We start from the raw sequence: 19829 nt of genomic DNA, 5'->3' as shown, positions 1-19829 counted from the left end.
AGGAAGCGAAACTGATCTCATCATCTTGCTGACTAGGATGCTTCCTCCTGTCAAGCCATCCTCAGCAACAGATGACGTGGGTGAAGTACCAGGAACAGCACACAGGAAAGTCTCTCTCCATTTGTTATCAGGTAGCACCCTGGTGGATTCAGGAGACAACTGGAGGTCATCCACCTGGTTGGAGGGGTGCAGAGACTCGGGGGTAACCACTGCCTTGACGTTCACTTTGCCAAGCTTACTGGATGAAGTGGGCAGCGTACAAGGTACCGGGTGTAGGAAAGTCTCTCTCCTTTTATCAGGTAGCACCCTGGGAAATTCAGGAGACAACTGGAGGTCCTCCGCCTGGTTGGAGGGATGCAGAGACTCGGGGGTAATCACTGCTTCGAAGTTCATTTTGCCAAGCTTACTGGATGAAGTGGGCGGTGTACCAGGTACCGTGTGTAGGAAAGTCTCTCTCCGTTTAACAGGTAGCACCCCGGGGAATTCAGGAGACAACTGGAGGTCCTCCGCCTGGTTGGAGGGGTGTAGAGACTTGGGGGTAATCACTGCTTCGATGTACACTTTGCCAAGCTTACTGGATGAAGTGGGCGAAGTACCAGGTACAGGGTGTAGGAAAGTCTCTCTCCCTTTGTTAACAGGTAGCACCCCAGAGGATTCAGGAGACAACTGGAGGTCCTCCGCCTTGTTGGAGGGGTGCAGAGGCTCGGGGGTAAACACCACCTTGATGGACGTAGGACCAGATTTATTAGAGATGGAGGGTCCTTGCATTAGGACCATCTTCAGACTGGTTTCAGAGATGACTTGTCTGTAAGGCGGGACGGTACCTGAAGCCAGATCATTGGTACAATCGTCGAGACTGTGTGGGGACAATGCCTCCGCTTCTCTTCCTTCGGAGACTTCAGCGCACAGCGAGTCAGCGACTAGCAGATCTGGTGAAGAAGAAGAAGAAACTGCTGACTGTCCTGAAGATGTAGGAACTGGACACCCCTTGTACCTTAGCAGTCCCCCAGGATACACCATGCAGAATCTCCAGACCTGAGGGGGGCACTAGATCTCTCGGCTCTGGACGACCTGTGGGTAAGCCAGTCAGCACCTGGAATGTGAACTTCTTCATATGTAATGCTCCAATCTGGAGCTTAATTTGTACAGACATATTTTAACTGTTTCTGAGTAGGGTTGGTCCTTCTGCTGACAATGCCCAAACCGGCTTCTGGAGTTGTCGGACGGGAATCAGACACCGACTCTTCAAGGCTTTAAGCCCGAAACTTCCGGTTAATCCGAGGCCTTCACTTGCCACGGAGACAGTCATGGTCATCTGTGGAGAGGAAACACTAACGCCAAGGGCAGCCTCTCCTACAAGCCTAATATCTTGGGATTCTCCAACCTTCGCTGGACAAAGACCGTCAAGGGGTCCCAAACCACCGCAGTGGGACCGCAATCCGATTTGTGACTGAGTTCTGGCTTCTGCTTTGCCTGATGAACATAGTCATCCTTCATGGATTCTGTGCGGATAGCTGCCTCTACAGGCTGGGGAACAGGAGGTCTTTGGGAGGACAGAACCTGGCGTGACGGTTTACCTCTACGCCTTGCACGTCTGGACTGCCTCTTGAGGTTGGGAAGAGAAGTATTCTGTGGAGCATAGTCATCCTGTGTGGATTCTGGGTGGGCAGCAGTCTCTTCGGGCTGGAGGACTGGTAGGCTACCTACACACATTACCCATTGGGGCTGCTCCGGGATATTGGGAAGGGAAGCTTTAGCAGAGGCTTCAGGATTAGGGTCATCGAAGACCATTAGAAAGGCCACCAGGAAGGCCTGCAGGTCAAAGATGATAGGATCCCATGCTTCCCATAGGGGGGTGATCGATTTCAAGGCATCACCCGCTAGGTAGGACATCATGAATTCTACTTTAGCCCGATCAGTAGGAAAATAGTGAGCATAGAACTTGAAATGCAGCATGCATTGCTCCACAAATGCACGGTTTTGTTTTGGATCCCCATAATACCGTGGTGGATCCGCAGGAACGAGTGCTGATAGATCCATTTGGGCTGGTGCATAAATCGCCTGGGCCATAGCTTGAGAAAAAAAAAAATTTCTTGGTGCACGTATTCGCCAGACAAGGATTCAAAATGTCTCTGAGAGCGAAAGGCCGTGGGGCTCAACGGGAACCATGACCTGAGCAAACTGTTACGCTCGTGCCCGGACTGACTGGCGTGAGCGTAATTAGTGATCCCACTGTACCATGAACCGAGGAGTGCCTGGACGGGCGTAACTAAGTATCAACCTGATCCGACCAAGGTCGCACGGCGGCTTAGTTGACTCCGTGGACCAAGGAGGAACCGAGCAGAGGGACCAGGTGCTACTCCAGGTCAGACCCCGGTCACAGTTGTTGACCCACACCGAGGAATGCAGGAACAGGCAGGTTAGACTGGCATTCAGGCAGGTGGGTATTGGCAAGTACGGCTGGTATGCAAACAGGTGGGTACTGGCAAGTACGACTGATATGCAGACAGGTTGGCACTGGCAAGCAAGGCTGGTATTCAGACAGGTGGGCACTGGCAAGCATGGCTGGTATGCACACAGGTGGGCACTGGCAAGCACGGCTGGAGTGCAGACAGGGAGATACTGGCAAGCACGGCTGGAGTGCAGACAGGGAGATTCTGGCAAGCACGGCTGGAGTGTAGACAGGGAGGTACTAGCAGGTTGGAGCGCAGGCTGGATAGGGTCCAGTACAGACTGGGAGACAGGTACAGAGCCACAGATGCGGTAGACAAGCAGAGCAAAACGAAACCGCCGGAGCAGAGGACAAGGCAGAGTAGAGAGGAACTGCTGGTGCGGTGAGCAAGCAGAGCGGAGCGAACACCGCAGGTGCGGTGGGCAAGGCAGAGCAGAGCATAACCGCCGGAGCGGTGGACAAGGCAGAGCAGAGAGAAACCGCCGGAGCGGTGGGTAAGTCAGAGAAGGGAGAAACCGCCGGAGCGGTGGGCAAGACGGAGCGGAGCGAAACCGCCGGAGCGGTGGACAAGGCAGAGCAGAGCGGAAACGCCGGAGCGGTGGGTAAGTCAGAGCAGAGAGAAACCGCCGGAGCGGTGGGCAAGACAGAGCGGAGCGAAACCGCAGGTTCGGTGGACAAGGCAGAGCAGAACAGGGCTGAAGGTGCAGGCAGAGAGGACAGGGCTCTGTTCACAAGGAGCCGGCTGGAAAATACAGGAAGTTACGGAGGAAGGAAAAAGGGACAAGCAGAACTAGATACACACAAGGTACTTACTATGAAGTAGCGAGTGGACACAAAACTCACAAACACAAGTACAGAGACAACGAGTTGGAGTAGGTGCAGGTTCAGATACTGCAGGAAAAGGGAAGGTATGGACATAGAGATAAACAGGTAACAGGCTAGGATACAGTTCAGACAGGAACTGCTACTGCAATGAGATACAAAAATGAATCTGGGAATACAGCCCCCAAAGTGGCGGAAACAGACTAGAAGTCACAGGTAACAGGCCTGGGAATACAGCCCCCAGAGTAGCGGAAACAGACTAGAAGTCAGAGATAACAGGTCTGGGAATGTAGCCCCCAGAGTGGCGGAAATAGACTAGAAGTCAGAGATAACAGGACAGGACCTGGCAATACTGTTGCAAAGACAAACTGAGTGAAGGTGTTGCTCAGGCACCTCCTACTGGGTGGAAGGGGTTTAAATATCCAGTTACTCACAGCTATAGGCTGGAGACGCATTAGGGGTGCGCCCACAGCAGCTATAAGAATCAGGAAGTAACCCGGTCGCCGCCCTAAGCAGTCAGTCAAGAGGCATGCACACAGCATAAACTGGAGCAAGATTAGCAGGCTGCATTGACAGGTAAGATTGCGGTCTTGCATAGTGGGAGGTGGTGCACTATACAAGCACGCCGCCAGGGATGTTACAAAAATATTCTGGTGTAGGCCAGATAACTAGAACTGTGGTTTTGCAGTACCACAGTTCAAATCTCTGTATTATCCAGCTTTTGGCCTTTTTTCCGTAAAATAAAACAGTAATAGTGTCTCCCTGACTGTTCAGACACAAATATATCTGTTTAAAAGATTCTGGTGTACGCGAGATAACTAGAACTTTGGTTTTGCAGTTCCACTGTTCAAATCTCAGTATTATCCAGCTTTTAGCCTTCATTCCGTAAAAAAAAACAGTAATAGTGTCTCCCTGACTGTTCAGACACAAATATATCTGTTTAAAAGATTCTGGTGTAGGCCAGATAAAAAGAAATGTGGTTTTGCAGTTCCACGGTTCAAATCTCAGTATTATCCAGCTTTTAGCCTGTATTCCGTAAAAAAAAAACAGTAATATGTCTCCCTGACTGTTCAGACACAAATATATCTGTTTAAAAGATTCTGGTGTAGGCCAGATAAAAAGAAATGTGGTTTTGCAGTTCCACGGTTCAAATCTCAGTATTATCCTGCTTTTGGCCTTTTTTCAGTAAAAAAAAACAGTAATAGTGTCTCCCTGACAGTTCAGACACAAATTTATCTGTTTAAAAGATTCTGGTGTAGGCCAGATAACTAGAACTTTGGTTTTGCAATTCCACAGTTCAAATCTCAGTGTTATCCAGCTTTTGGCCTTTTTTACATAAAAAAAAACAATTGAGTGTCTCGCTCAGTGTTCAGACACAAATATATCTGTTTAAAAGATTCTGGTATAGACCAGAGAAATAGAACTGTGGTTTTTGTCAGGAAAACGACACCCACTTTTGGGTCAGACCTTGCAGCTCTCTGGCGCCCCCTTATCCTGCTGGTCAAACACGGTATTGACCGAGGATAAGCAAGGGTGCAGCTGCTCTAGTTTATGTCGACTATTGCGGCACGTGATGTGACAGGACGTATATATACCACCAGTTCCTTCCAGGAACGCATATATACCTCCGACCAGCCACCCTCAAACCACAATATCACATAAATGCTGGTATACTGCCACCACCGATCGCTTAACAGGTGTATCGGGTACCTGGTAGGTAACGTGAATTAGCGGGTGAGGAACGTGTTTGCTCGACATAGGACAAGAAGGACGAAACTGGTAAATAATTAATGATTTACTCCCAAAAGGGGGGCAGTGTTTACAAAATATATACAAGATATTATAAAGGAGACAATTTACATGTATGCATAAACAGTTATTAAAATAAAAGGGATAAGTAATAGCAAAACCTGCTTCACAAGGTGATGGTCTCAGATTCTGTGGGGGGGACAGCTCCCCGGAAATTAGAGGTGATTCTTCTACGCCGCGTGGTGTGCGTGCGTCCGACGTCCCTGAGAAGAATGACCTGAAAATGGCCGATTTGCTTTTTAGTAACAGGGCCAAATTATTAGGAACCACCCATTTTGTCTACCTCACACGGGGGCTCGGTTTTGTGAAACCACCCAACTGCATAGAACATAGAAACCTTCAGATTTCATATCTTGGTGTGGGGGGGTCCCACATCCAAGATGGAGACATCATGTTGGCCGTCACTAATTTTCATGCAGATGGATATTAAACAGGACCTCTCTATGATGCTCAGAAGCTAAGAAACCAATTCCTCGATTTCTGGGGGTATCCCAGTTATGAAAAATATATCATTGTAACCAGGAAAATGTGAGCATTCCAAAAATCTGGTCCCTGGGTTAGTGACTGTCATGTGCGTTTTTAAATTCTACATTAACTGTACAAGCTTTTAAACAATGGGAATTTTGGAGGGAATAATCTAGTTTGAGCTAGAAGCTGCGCTACACTGAGGGTTTACGATGCTAATAAAAATTCTTAGGGTGGGGGCCAGCACTGCAGTTCTATGTCTTCTTACAAACAGATAGGGGGTGGGGGGTTTTCTTTTTTAAAACATCTCTCATTTTTAAAATTTGGGAAAAAATACCTTTTGCCTGACACCTCCCCTTTTAGACTGCGCTATGGAGGTAGGACCTTCTGGTACTCCTCCAAGCGTATGTCTGGAGGCTCCCCTCGCCGGGACAACCCATCGGCATTGCCATGCTCACTGCCCTTGCGGTGTTGAACGGTAAAGTCGTACTGCTGGAGGGTGAGGTTCCAGCATAACAACCTTCCGTTGGCACCTGACATGGTGTGCAGCCAACTCAGGGGGTTGTGGTCAGTCACGACAGTGAAGGGGCGCCCGTACAAGTAAGGCTGTAAGCGGTTGAGGGCCCATACAATGGCCAGGCACTCCTCTATGGTGGAATAGGCCACTTCCCTCGGCAGCAGTTTCCGGCTTAGGTACAACACGGGGTGTTCTTGGTTCCCCGAGTCGACCTGGCTCAGTACAGCACAGAGGCCAAACTCACTGACGTCGGTCTGTACTAAGAGTGGCCGTGTGCCGTCGACCGCCTTTAGCACAGGGGATCTGCTCAAGGCAGTCTTCAACGCCCTAAAGGCCACCTCGCATTCATCTGTCCATTTGACGGAATGGGGTAGGCTCTTCCTGGTGAGGTCTGTCAAGGGCTTCGCAAGGCTACTATAGTCCTGTACAAAGCGTCTATAGTACCCTGCGGTGCCCAAGAAGGACTGCACCTGCTTCTTCATCCTGGGGGTGGGCCAGGACATGATAGCGTCCACCTTTCCAGGCTCTGGCTTCAGAGTACCCCCACCTACCCGGTGCCCCAGGTAGTGGACCTCGTTCATGCGCATCTGGCACTTTCCCGGCTTGATGGTCAAGCCCGCCTGGTGAATGCGCCCGAGCACCTGCTGCAGATGCTCGAGGTGATCCTCCTAGGTGGGACTGAAGATGGCAATGTCATCCAGGTACGCCACTGCGTACCTCTCCAGTCCCTGGAGCAGGTGGTTGACCATTCGCTGGAACGTGGCAGGGGCATTTTTCATGCCGAAAGGCATGACCGTGGATTCATACAATCCGAAGTGGGTGATAAAGGCGGACTTCTCCTGGGCCCCGATTCTAGGGAATCTGCCAATATCCCCGACTCAAATCCATAATGGAGAGATAGCTCGCACTGGCTAGCCGCTCCAGCAGCTCCTCAATGCGTGGCATTGGTTGTGCATCAGAGGCTGTGATTGCGTTGAGCCCCCTGTAGTCCACACAGAACCGGGTAGTCCGGTCCTTCTTTGGCACCAGGACTATAGGGGAGGCCCACGCGCTCTTGGACCGCTTAATCACCCCCAACTGCAGCATCTCCTCGACCTCCTGACGCATGACATGCTGCACCTCGTCGGAGATTCGATAGGCTGTCCGCCGGAGTGGGGCATGATTCCCGGTGTCCACTTCATGGACCGCCACTTCAGTCCTGCCAGGCAGGTTGGTGAACACTGCTTGGAAGGGTTTCAGCACTGCTTGCATCTGAGACCTCTGGTCTGCGGATAGCAAGTCGTTTAGCTCTACATCCTCAAGGGACCCGCTGGCCTTCGCTTGGGCGAGCATGTCCAAGAGGGGGTCATCCTCCCCATCCTCGGGCAGGTTGCAGACCGGTAGGACGCAGGTTCCACGTTCTTGATGAGCCTTCATCATATTAACGTGAAACGCCTTCCGCCTACCCCGCTCGTGGTCAAGTGTGATCACGTAGGTGACCGGGTTGAGCTGTTGGTGAATGACGTACGGGCCTTCCCAGGCCGCCTGAAGCTTGTCCTTTGGTACGGGGACCAGCACCCACACCTTCTGACCCACCTGGTAGGTCCGTTCTCGGGCGTTCTGGTCGTACCAATGCTTCTGGTCAGCCTGGGCTTGCGCCATGTTGTCATGCACCAACTGCGTCAAGGTCTGCATCTTGTCACGGAAGCGTACGACATACTCCACGATGGACACTCCTGGGGAGCTGGGCTCTTCTTCCCAGAATTCCCTTATCAACCGAAGGGGTCCTCGGTCACGCCTGCCATACAGGAGCTCAAAGGGGGAGAACCCCGTCGAGGCCTGTGTAACCTCTCTGTGAGCAAATAGCAGGTGTGGGAGGTAACGCTCCCAGTCGCGACCCTGGGTTTCAACCAGCACTTTTAACATCTGTTTGAGGGTACCGTTGAATCGCTCACACAAACCATTGGTCTGTGGGTGATACGCGCTCGATACCAAATGCTGCACCTGCATTTTCTTACATAGGGCCTCCATTAAGCGTGACATGAACTGGGTCCCCTGGTAGGTAAGCATCTCCCTGGGAAATCCTACTCGCGAAAAGATGGCCAAGAGGGCGTCCGCCACCTTATCCTCCCTAATTGAGGACAGGGCTACTGCCTCCAGATACCGGGTAGCATAGTCTACCACGGTAAGGATGAAACATTTTCCAGAGCTGCTGGGTATGGCCAGTGGTCCCACAATGTCCACAGCAATCCTCTGGAAAGGCTCCTCTATCACAGGCAAAGAGATCAGGGGGGCTTTGGGGGCCGGCCCTGACTTTCCCACTTTTTGACACGTGGTACAGGAGCGACAGTAGTTCACCACATCTGTCCTCATTTTGGGCCAATAAAAGTGATGAGACAGCCGGGCCTTGGTTTTGCTGACCCCCAAGTGTCCAGCGAGTGGAATTTCATGGGCGATCCGCAACAACTCATCCCTGAATTGGTAGGGGACGACCAGCTGTCTTTCCCTCAGTCACTCCTGTTGGGGTGTACAGGGAACTGTCTCCCGGTACAACCTTCCTTGGTCCCAGAATACCCTCTCCTTATCCAACTCGGAGGTGGGTTTCTCTGTGAGGTTCCTTAACGTCTCCAGGCTAGCATCTGAGTGCAGAGCTGCCTGAAACTCCTGGCTGGAGGAAGCCAGAAGTGAGGTTAAGGCCACGTCCTCACGGGGACCCTCTGGGACCGGCTCTGGGTCCATACATGATCCGGTTATTCCTCTGTCCGAGGAGGGTCCAGAAGGCAGGGCGTTACTTGCGTTCTGGGCACTCTGACAGCAGGTAACAGCGGCTATATAGGCCGTCTCCCCGGGGAATAACACCGTCTCATTAGCCTGCGAGGCCATGAGAACTACTTCTCCATCATCCTCCATTACCTCAGGCACAGTGCTACGTATGGGGCAGCGACTATCAGCCAGGTCACCTTCTGTTGTGACACTGGTCACTGGCACAGCACCACCTGCTTCATGGTCCTCGTGCCTCTCCCCATTACCCTTGGCACTGACCTTTGCTCCTGCTAGGGGATCCTCAGCAACATCACCCCACAGAGGGACATGGCTGAGTTCTCCTGCACCTTCCAATACAACAACATCCTCACCATCATCATCATCATCAGGTAAAGCATTGACATTCACAGTATCAGTATTAACCTTACCAACCGTATCTGATCGGGGAGGGGTGTCAGGGACATAATAAGCAAACATCCTCCCCAAATCAGTTCCCAACAAAACATTTGCAGGTAGGTTTGATGATATTCCCACTTCCTTCACCCCACTCCCCGCACCCCAATCAATAAAAACCCGGGCCATGGGCAAGGGGCATCGGACGCCCCCAATCCCGGTGACAGTCAGGGTCTTTCCCGGAATAAGCTCTTCAGTGGACACCAGTTCGGGTCGGATGAGGGTTCATTCAGTCCCAGTGTCCTTGAGGCCTACAGTGAGAGTGTCCCCCACCCTGACAGACTGAAAGTTTTCACAGGCCCTCCCAACCGGCCCACCCACCAAAAGAACTGAGGCATTAGGCCCTGGGGCCTTGGATGGGGGGTTCTTCCTCTGCTTCTCTGGGCAAGTGGCGCTGAGATGACCAGTCTGGTTGCAGAAATAACACATGCGGGCATCAGATGAAGGCCGGGCATTGGTAACGGGAAAAAGGCCTCCGGAAGGTCGGCTGGCAGGGGCAGGGATGGTGGTTGATGGCTTACCCCCTTTCCAGCTGGCGACGACCGGCTTCCGCACCTCTGGTCTCCGGTTGGCCTCGTAGGTGTCTGCGATCTGCGCTGCTTTATTGGCATCTGGTGGCTCTCGATCCATCACGAACTGCCGTACCTCAGTCGGACACAGATGCAGGAACTGGTCTTTCACCATCAGATCCTTTAGCTGCTCAAAGGTGGTCGCTGACAGTCCTTGGATCCACTGCTCAAAGTTGGTCCGGAGCCCATGCACCACATCGCTGTAACTGTCGTGCGGTCCACGCTGGAGGCTCCGGAACTTTTTACGGTACACCTCAGGGGTCAGTTGGAACCTCTGGATTAGGGCCTGCTTAATGGCATCATAGTTCCCATCGAGGCTTGGAGGAAGAGCCGCAAACACATCCAGAGCTTTGCCTCGCAGCCCTGCAGTTGAATATCGCGCCCACTGTTCCTCAGGCAGCTGGTATTGTCTGCAAGTCTTTTCAAAACCCCTGAGAAAGGTGTCGAGGTCGCCGTCCTTTTCCCTCACAGGAAAATGCTCTGGACGGGGCTTAAACAGGGTCGCATTGTTGGTCTCACCGTTCCGTGAGGTGGATGCTGGGATCCCGAGTTGGGCGATCTGCAGTTCATGGGCCCTCTGAGCATGGGCTTCCACTCGCCGCTCGGCAGCCTCTCGCTGGGCTCTCTCGGCATTTCGCTCGGCTCTCTCAGCTCGCTCGGCTCTCTCGGCTCTCTCGGCCTCTCGCTGGGCTCTCTCTGCCTCCTGGTGCTGTTGAATGACTCTCAGCCGTCCTTCATGATCCTCTGCAGGAAGTTGCTGTAGAGCCATCTGCAGATAGGGGTCCACGCTTCCCTGGTCGCTGACGCGGCGTGCGTCTACAGGTGGGACCCCTGCAGCAGTACTGTCCATATCTCGGCTGACCTCTGGCCCTGCTGAGGTCTGGAGAAGGGCTTGCTCAGTCTCCAGTTGCACCAGTGCAGCAGCCATTTGTTCTCTGTTTTTGTCGCGGTGGTCAATGCCTCTGGTTATACATATTCCAATAAGAGTGTCCTTTTTCTGCTGGCGGTACCAGGGCTCCCCAACTACGACCATGATCACCAAAATAAGAATAGAAAAGAAAAACCAAAGAAGGGTAGGGGTAACTGCTACACATACAGTATTGTCTCAGATCTAATAAACACTGAGTTCGATCTTCAAAACTTTTGTGCAGGGTCCAGGTAAGAACCGTGCAAGCTTTTAGTGAGAGGAATGATTGCTCAAACCAGATCACTAATGTCCTATGATCCCACCGCTTGCCACCAATTTGTCAGGAAACCGACACCCACTTTTGGGTCAGACCTTGCAGCTCTCTGGCGCCCCCTTATCCTGCTGGTCAAACACGGTATTGACCGAGGATAAGCAAGGGTGCAGCTGCTCTAGTTTATGTCGACTATTGCGGCACATGATGTGACAGGACGTATATATACCACCAGTTCCTTCCAGGAACATATATATACCTCCGACCAGCCACCCTCAAACCACAATATCACATAAATGCTGGTATACTGCCACCACCGATCGCTTAACAGGTGGATCGGGTACCTGGTAGGTAACGTGAATTAGCGGGTGAGGAACGTGTTTGCTCGACATAGGACAAGAAGGACGAAACTGGTAAATAATTAATGATTTACTCCCAAAAGGGGGGCAGTGTTTACAAAATATATACAAGATATTATAAAGGAGACAATTTACATGTATGCATAAACAGTTATTAAAATAAAAGGGATAAGTAATAGCAAAACTTGCTTCACAAGGTGATGGTCTCAGATTCTGTGGGGGGGACGGCTCCCCGGAAATTAGAGGTGATTCTTCTACGCCGCGTGGTGTGCGTGCGTCCAACGTCCCTGAGAAGAATGACCTGAAAATGGCCGATTTGCTTTTTAGTAACAGGGCCAAATTATTAGGAACCACCCATTTTGTCTACCTCACACGGGGGCTCGGTTTTGTGAAACCACCCAGCTGCATAGAACATAGAAACCTTCAGATTTCATATCTTGGTGTGGGGGAGTCCCACATCCAAGATGGAGACATCATGTTGGCCGTCACTAATTTTCATGCAGATGGATATTAAACAGGACCTCTCTATGATGCTCAGAAGCTAAGAAACCAATTCCTCGATTTCTGGGGGTATCCCAGTTATGAAAAATATATCATTGTAACCAGGAAAATGTGAGCATTCCAAAAATCTGGTCCCTGGGTTAGTGACTGTCATGTGCGTTTTTAAATTCTACATTAACTGTACAAGCTTTTAAACAATGGGAATTTTGGAGGGAATAATCTAGTTTGAGCTAGAAGCTGCGCTACACTGAGGGTTTACGATGCTAATAAAAATTCTTAGGGTGAGGGCCAGCACTCCAGTTCTATGTCTTCTTACAAATGGATAGGGGGTGGGGGGTTTTCTTTTTTAAAACATCTCTCATTTTTAAAATTCGGGAAAAAATACCTTTTGCCTGACAGTTTTCCTCTACCACGGTTTTAATCTCCTTTATATTACCCTTTTTCTATTGATAGTGCGCGTGTATGCTATTTTACTTCATTTACAATGGGCAAGGGGCGTGGCAAGGGACGTGGAACTGGACGTTCTGGTGATGGTGCGTGTAGAGGACGGGGCCGTGGCCAAGGTGAAAATGTGCCACAACCAACAGCCACATCTTCTCGCTCCCACTTCTTGACCGAATCACTAGGGAAGCACACTACAACACCAGTATTGCGAACTGATCAGTGTGAACAGGTTATTAATTGGATAGCAGATAATACTTCCAGTTACCTGGGCACCACCACCTCTGGTCTGTCTTCCACACGGTCAAGTTTTAGTAGTCGTGAGTCTCGACCGCATACTCCTCCTCACCCTGATGCTCCTTCCTCCCACCATGCCGAGTGTCGTCAGACAGCAACTGATCCCACAGTTGAACACTCTGAAGAGCTGTTCACTGGTCCATTTCCATATTTGTGCCCCTTGCCTGCTCCGCTTGAAGTGGCGGAAGAGGAGATCCCATGTAGCGATGCCCAAATATTTGAACAGCCACGGCCAGAGGAAGTCGACACTGGCAATTTGTCACAAGAGGTGGACGATGACGAGACACAATTGCCACGAATTGAGGAGGAGGAACGTGGTGCGCAAGAGGAAGAGGAGGAGGTGGTGGATGATCTAGTCACTGACCCAACGTGGCAGGAGGACACGCAGAGCGAGTCCAGCAGCACACAGGGGGAGGGAGGCAGAGTACCCCAACAGGCAGGAAGAAGCAGTGTGGTGGCCGCACACAGAAGGCGGGCAATAGTTCCCCGTAACACCAACACGAGGGACGTTGCCAGTACAACTGGTAGTTCTTCCAGAGTCTGAATTTTTTTTAAAGACTCTGCTGATAACCCCAAAAAGGCCATTTGTACCACCTGCCATGCCAGCATCAGCAGGGGTGACAAAACTACCAGCCTGACCACAACCAGCATGATCAGGCACATGTCAGCAAAGCACCCGACTTTGAGGAGCAAACCCCAGGGTAAAAGACCAGTGTCAGCAGGTGTCACCACTGCTTCTTCCACTGTTGTGCGTGTAAGAGAACCCCCTGTTGTGCGTGCAAGGCAATCCCCTGTCCATACTGCATGCAAAGATGCCCCCTCCTCTTAGTCTTCAATTGTTATGGCAGTTTCTCAAGAAACAGCATCAAAGTCCACGTCCCACCGCAGCGTTCAATTGTCCATATCCCAGACCTTTGAATGAAAGCGCAAATTCGCAGCCAACGCCCCACAGGCCACAGTCCTAAATTTGCACATTTCACAACTGCTTGCGTTGGAAATGCTGCCTTTTAGGCTGGTGGAGATGGAATCCTTCCACAACCTTATGGCGGTGGCCATCCCTCGGTAATCGGTCCCCAGCCGACACTATTTTGCCCGGTGTGCCATCCCCGCACTACACAAGCACGTGTCCCAAAACATCTGCCATGCCCTCAGCAACGCAGTTACTGAGAGAGTCCACCTGACAACATACACGTGGACAAGTGCTTGTGGCCAGAGACGGTACATCTCCCTGATGGCACACTGGGTAAATATAGTGGAAGCCGGGACCCAGTCGGACCTTGGGACGGAATACATCCTCCCCACACCGAGGATTGCGGGCCATATATCAGTCAGAGTTGCCCCCACAGTGTACAGCTCCTGCGCATCATTCTCCTCCTCCTCCTCCTCATGTTCAGTCTCCATCTCAGATATCACCACATCATTTACAAGCTGGAAGCACTGCAGTACTGCCTCAGCCAAGCGGCAACAGGCTGTGCTGAAACTCATAAGCTTAGGTGATAAACCTCACACTACTTGTGAGTTTCTGTGGCTGAGACTGCTGAACCTACATCCAGGCATGGTAGTGTGTGACAATGGCTGTAACCTGGTGGCGGCTCTGAGGCGTGGCGAGATCACACACGTAACATGCCTAGCTCATGTGCTTAACCTTGTGGTTCAGCGGTTTCTTAAATCATACCCCGAGTTGCCAGATCTGCTCGTCAAAGTACGCCGCCTGTCAGCTCATTTTCGGAAGTCGGCTACAGCTTCCGCCGCCCTTGCTGTGTTGCAGCAGCGTTTGCAGCTTCCGGCACACCGACTGGTGTGTGATGTCCCCACACGTTGGAACTCTACCCTCCACTTGTTGCAAAGGATTTGTGAGCAGAAGAGAGCAGTTGTGGAGTACCAGCTGCAACAAGGCCGTCGATATTAAGGTCAGACTCCAGACATAAGACATCAGGAGTGGACCTGGATGTCTGACATATGTACCATCCTGACAAACTTTGAGGAGTCCACCAAGATGATGAGTGGTGATGACGCCATCATTTGCGTCAGCATCCCACTTGTCTGTCTTTTGCAACGCTCTCTGCAGAGAATTAAAGAGGAGGCATTGCAGCCAGAGTATGATGAGATAGATCAAGATGCCGTAGCAGGCAATTACACACAGCCCAGCCTCAACTCATCCCAACGTGCATTGGGGGACAATGAGGCAGAGGAGGAGGAGAAGGAAAAACAGGATCTGGTATCATGCGCTGTAGACGGTAGTAACTGTACAACTGTCATACCGTCGGTTCAGCGTGGGTGGTCTGAGGACAGGGGGGAGGAGGAGCATTAGGAGGAGAGCATGGTCAGTCGTCATCTTGGTGAGGACACGGAAGTCTTGCCTGTTACCAGTCTGGCACGCATGGCTGACTTTATGTTAAGCTGCCTTAGCCATGACCCTCGCGTTGTCAAAATGTTGGGTGACAGTCATTACTGGTTGGTGACACTTTTAGACCCCCGCTACAAGGAGAACTTTCACTCTCCTATTCCTGACGTGGAGAGGTCTACAAAAATGGGGCAGTACCAGAAGGCCCTTGCTACAGAACTGTTAAAAAAATTCCCATCTGAACACTCTAGCGGCAGAGGTCGCAGTTCATTGCCCAACCAATGCATACAGGCGAGAGAGACGCAAATCCAATCCAGCAGAGGCAGGGGAAAACTGTCAACGTTCTGGAACAGTTTTCTGAGACCCGCCCAGCTTACAGGCCCTGAGACGCGGGGTACTCTTAGAAGTAGTGGAAAGTTTCAACAGATGGTGAGGGAGTACCTTGCCGACCGTACCAGCGTCCTCCGTGATGATTCCTCTGAGCCTTTTAATTATTGGGTATCCAAGCTGGACACTTGGAAGGAACTCGCTCTGTATGCCTTGGATGTCCTGGCCTGCCCTGCCGCTAGCGTGTTATCGGAGCGTGTTTTTAGTGCCGCTGGGAGAATTATAACTGATAAGCGCACTCGACTGTCAACTGACAATGCTGACAAGCTGACCCTTATCAAAATGAACAAGGGCTGGATTGGGCCAGGCTTCTCATCACCACCAAATGACAGCAGAGTAACATAAAGTCAAATCCACTGTGTTATTTCGGGAGGTGTATTCCCATGCACCGCTTCACACCCACAATTGGGTATACGCATCCTCATTTCGGCTGTATTTTGCTCTTCTCCTTATCCTCAGCCTCCACCACCACTATACCACTAGGGTGACCATGGTCCGTGTTGCCAGCATTGCAAGTTCCTCCGCCCTAATTTTTGGCAGCTTTTGCTTGGAAGGCATAGGCAAAGACTATGGGAGACCCACTCCCCAATAATAGGAATAATGTTTTTAATATGCTGTACTGCATGGCTCTTGTAAGTGGCATTGCAAGATCCTCCGTCCTAATTTTTGGCAGCTTTTACTTGGAAGGCTTAGGCAAAGACTATGGGAGACCACTCCCCAGTAATGGGAATAATGTTTTTAATATGCTGTACTGCATAGCTCTTGTAAGGGGCATTGCAAGTTCCTCCATTCTAATTTTTGGCAGCTTTTGCTTGGAAGGCATAGGCAAAGACTATGGGAGGCCCACTTCCCAATAATGGGAATAATGTTTTTAATATGCTGTACTGCATGGCTCTTGTAAGGGGCATTAAAATCGTCTTGTTAAGCTACTGTGATCTCCACGTCTCTTCCAAAGGTCATTGATATTGTCTTTTTATTCCACTGCGATCAATACGTCTCTTCCGAGGGGCATTGATATTGTCTTTTTATTCCACTGGGACCTCCACCACTCTTCAAAGGGGCATTGATATTGTATTTTTATTCCACTGGGACTTCCACCACTCTTCCAAGGGGCATTAAAACCATCTTGTTAAGTTACTGTGACCTCCACGTCTCTTCCAAGGGGCATTAAAACAGTCTTGTTAAACCACTCTGAACTCCACAGCTCTTCCAAGGGGCATTAAAACAGTCTTGTTAGGCTACTGTGACCTCCACGTCTCTTCCAAGGGGCATTTAAACCGTATTGTTAAGCCACTGTGACCTCCACGTCTCTTCCAAAGGGCATTAAAACCATCTTGTTAAACCACTCTGAACTCCACAGCTCTACCAAGGGGCATTAAAACCGTCTTGCTAAGCTACTGTGACCTCCACGTCTCTTCCAAGGGGCATTGATATTGTCTTTTTATTCCACTGCGACCTCCACAACCCTTCCAAGGGTGCATTAAAATCGTCTTGTTAAGCTACTGTGACCTCCACCACTCTTCCAAGGGGCATTGATATTGTCTTTTTATTCCACTGCGACCTCCACCACTCTTCCAATGGGCATTAAAACTGTCTTGTTAAGCTACTGTGACCTCCACGTCTTTTCCACGGGGCATTAAAACCGTCTTGTTAAACCACTCAGAACTCCACAGCTCTTCCAAGAGGCAATAAAACCATCTTGTTAAGCTACTGTGACCTCCACGTCTCTTCCAAGGGGCATTAAAACAGTCTTGTTAAGCTACTGTGACCTCCACAGCTCTTCCAAGGGGCATTAAAACCGTCTGGTCAAGCTACTGTGACCTCCACGTCTCTTCCAAGGGGCATTGATGTTGTCTTTTTATTCCACTGCATCCTCCATCATTCTTCCAAGGGGCTTTAAAACCGTCTTGTTAAGATACTGTGACCTCCACCACTCTTCCAAGGGGCATTGATATTGTGTTTTTATTCCACTGCGACCTCCACCACCCTTCCAAGGGGCATTAAAAACATTTTGTTAAACGACTTTGAACTCCTCAGCTCTTCCAAGGGGCATTAAAACAGTCTTGTTAAGCTACTGTGACCTCCACGTCTCTTCCAAGGGGAATTAAAACCGTCTTGTTAAGCTACTCTGACCTCCACATCTCTTCCAAGGGGCATTGAGATTGTCTTTTTTTTCCACTGTGACCTGCACCACCCTTCCAAGGGGCATTAAAACAGTCTTGTTAAGCTACTGTGACCTCCACCACTCTTCCATGGGGCATTGAGATTGTCTTTTAATTCCACTGTGACCTGCACCACCCTTCCAAGGGGCATTAAAACCATCTTGTTGAACCACTCTGAACTCCACAGCTCTTCCAAGGGGCATTAAAACTTTTTTGTTAAGCTACTGTGACCTCCACGTCTCTTCCAAGGGGCATTAAAACCATCTTGTTAAGCTACTGTGACCTCCACGTCTCTTCCAAGGGGCATTGATATTGTCTTTTTATTCCACTTCGACCTCCACCACTCTTCCAAGGGGCATTAAAACTGTCTTGTTAAGCAACTGTGACCTCCACGTCTCTTCCAAGGGGCATTGATATTGTCTTTTTTTTCCACTGCGTCCTCCACCACTCTTCCAAGGGGCATTAAAACCGTCTTGTTATGCTACTGTGACCTCCACGTCTCTTCCAAGGGGCATTGATATTGTCTTTTTATGCCACTGCGACATCCACCACTCTTCCAAGGGGCATTGATATTGTCCTTTTATTCCACTGGGACCTCCACGACTCTTCCAAGGGGCATAGATATTGTATTTTTATTCCACTGCGACCTCCAACACTCTTCCAAGGGGCATTAAAACTGTCTTGTTAAGCAACTGTGACCTCCAGGTCTCTTCCAAGGGGCATTAAAACCATCTTGTTAAGCTACTGTGACACCACGTCTCTTCCAAGGGGCATTAAAACCGTCTTGTTAAACAATTCAGAACTCCACAGCTCTTCCAAGAGGCAATAAAACCATCTTGTTAAGCTACTGTGACCTCCACATCTCTTCCAAGGGGCATTAAAACAGTCTTGTTAAGCTACTGTGACCTCCACAGCTCTTCCAAGGGGCATTAAAACCGTCTGGTCAAGCTACTGTGACCTCCACGTCTCTTCCAAGGGGCATTGATGTTGTCTTTTTATTCCACTGCATCCTCCACCATTCTTCCAAGGGGCTTTAAAACCGTCTTGTTAAGATACTGTGACCTCCACCACTCTTCCAAGGGGCATTGATATTGTGTTTTTATTCCACTGCGACCTCCACCACCCTTCCAAGGGGCATTAAAAACATTTTGTTAAACAACTTTGAACTCCTCAGCTCTTGCAAGGGGCATTAAAACAGTCTTGTTAAGCTACTGTGACCTCCACGTCTCTTCCAAGGGGCATTAAAACCGTCTTGTTAAGCTACTCTGACCTCCACATCTCTTCCAAGGGGCATTGATATTGTCTTTTTATTCCACTGCGACCTCCACCACTCTTCCAAGGGGCATTAAAACAGTCTTGTTAAGCTACTGTGACCTCCACCACTCTTCCAAGGGGCATTGAGATTGTCTTTTTATTCCACTGTGACCTGCACCACCCTTCCAAGGGGCATTAAAACCATCTTGTTGAACCACTCTGAACTCCACAGCTCTTCCAAGGGGCATTAAAACTTTTTTGTTAAGCTACTGTGACCTCCACGTCTCTTCCAAGGGGCATTAAAACCATCTTGTTAAGCTACTGTGACCTCCACGTCTCTTCCAAGGGGCATTGATTTTGTCTTTTTATTCCACTGCGACCTCCACCACTCTTCCAAGGGGCATTAAAACTGTCTTGTTAAGCAACTGTGAGCTCCACGTCTCTTCCAAGGGGCATTGATATTGTCTTTTTTTTCCACTGCGTCCTCCACCACTCTTCCAAGGGGCATTAAAACCGTCTTGTTATGCTACTGTGACCTCCACGTCTCTTCCAAGGGGCAATGATATTGTCTTTTTATTCCACTGCGACATCCACCACTCTTCCAAGGGGCATTGATATTGTACTTTTATTCCACTGGGACCTCCACGACTCTTCCAAGGGGCATAGATATTGTATTTTTATTCCACTGCGACCTCCAACACTCTTCCAAGGGACATTAAGACTGTCTTGTTAAGCTACTGTGACCTCCAGGTCTCTTCCAAGGGGCATTAAAACCATCTTGTTAAGCTACTGTGACACCACGTCTCTTCCAAGGGGCATTAAAACCGTCTTGTTAAACAATTCAGAACTCCACAGCTCTTCCAAGGGGCATTAAAACCGTCTTGTTAAGCTACTGTGAACTCCACGTCTCTTCCAAGGGGCATTAAAACCATCTTGTTAAGCTACTGTGACCTCCACGTCTCTTCCAAAGGGCATTGATATTGTCTTTTTATTCCCCTGCGACCTCCACGTCTCTTCCAAGGGGCATTGATATTGTCTTTTTATTCCACTAGGACCTCCACCACTCTTCCAAGGGTC

Source organism: Phyllobates terribilis, unplaced genomic scaffold, assembly GCF_046119375.1.
Source record: "Phyllobates terribilis strain yellow unplaced genomic scaffold, ASM4611937v1 Scaffold_7__3_contigs__length_470593459, whole genome shotgun sequence".
In the NCBI taxonomy this organism is placed as follows: Eukaryota; Metazoa; Chordata; class Amphibia; order Anura; family Dendrobatidae; genus Phyllobates; species Phyllobates terribilis.
The sequence above is the reverse complement of the archived record's forward strand: the minus strand, read 5'-3'. Positions refer to the sequence as shown.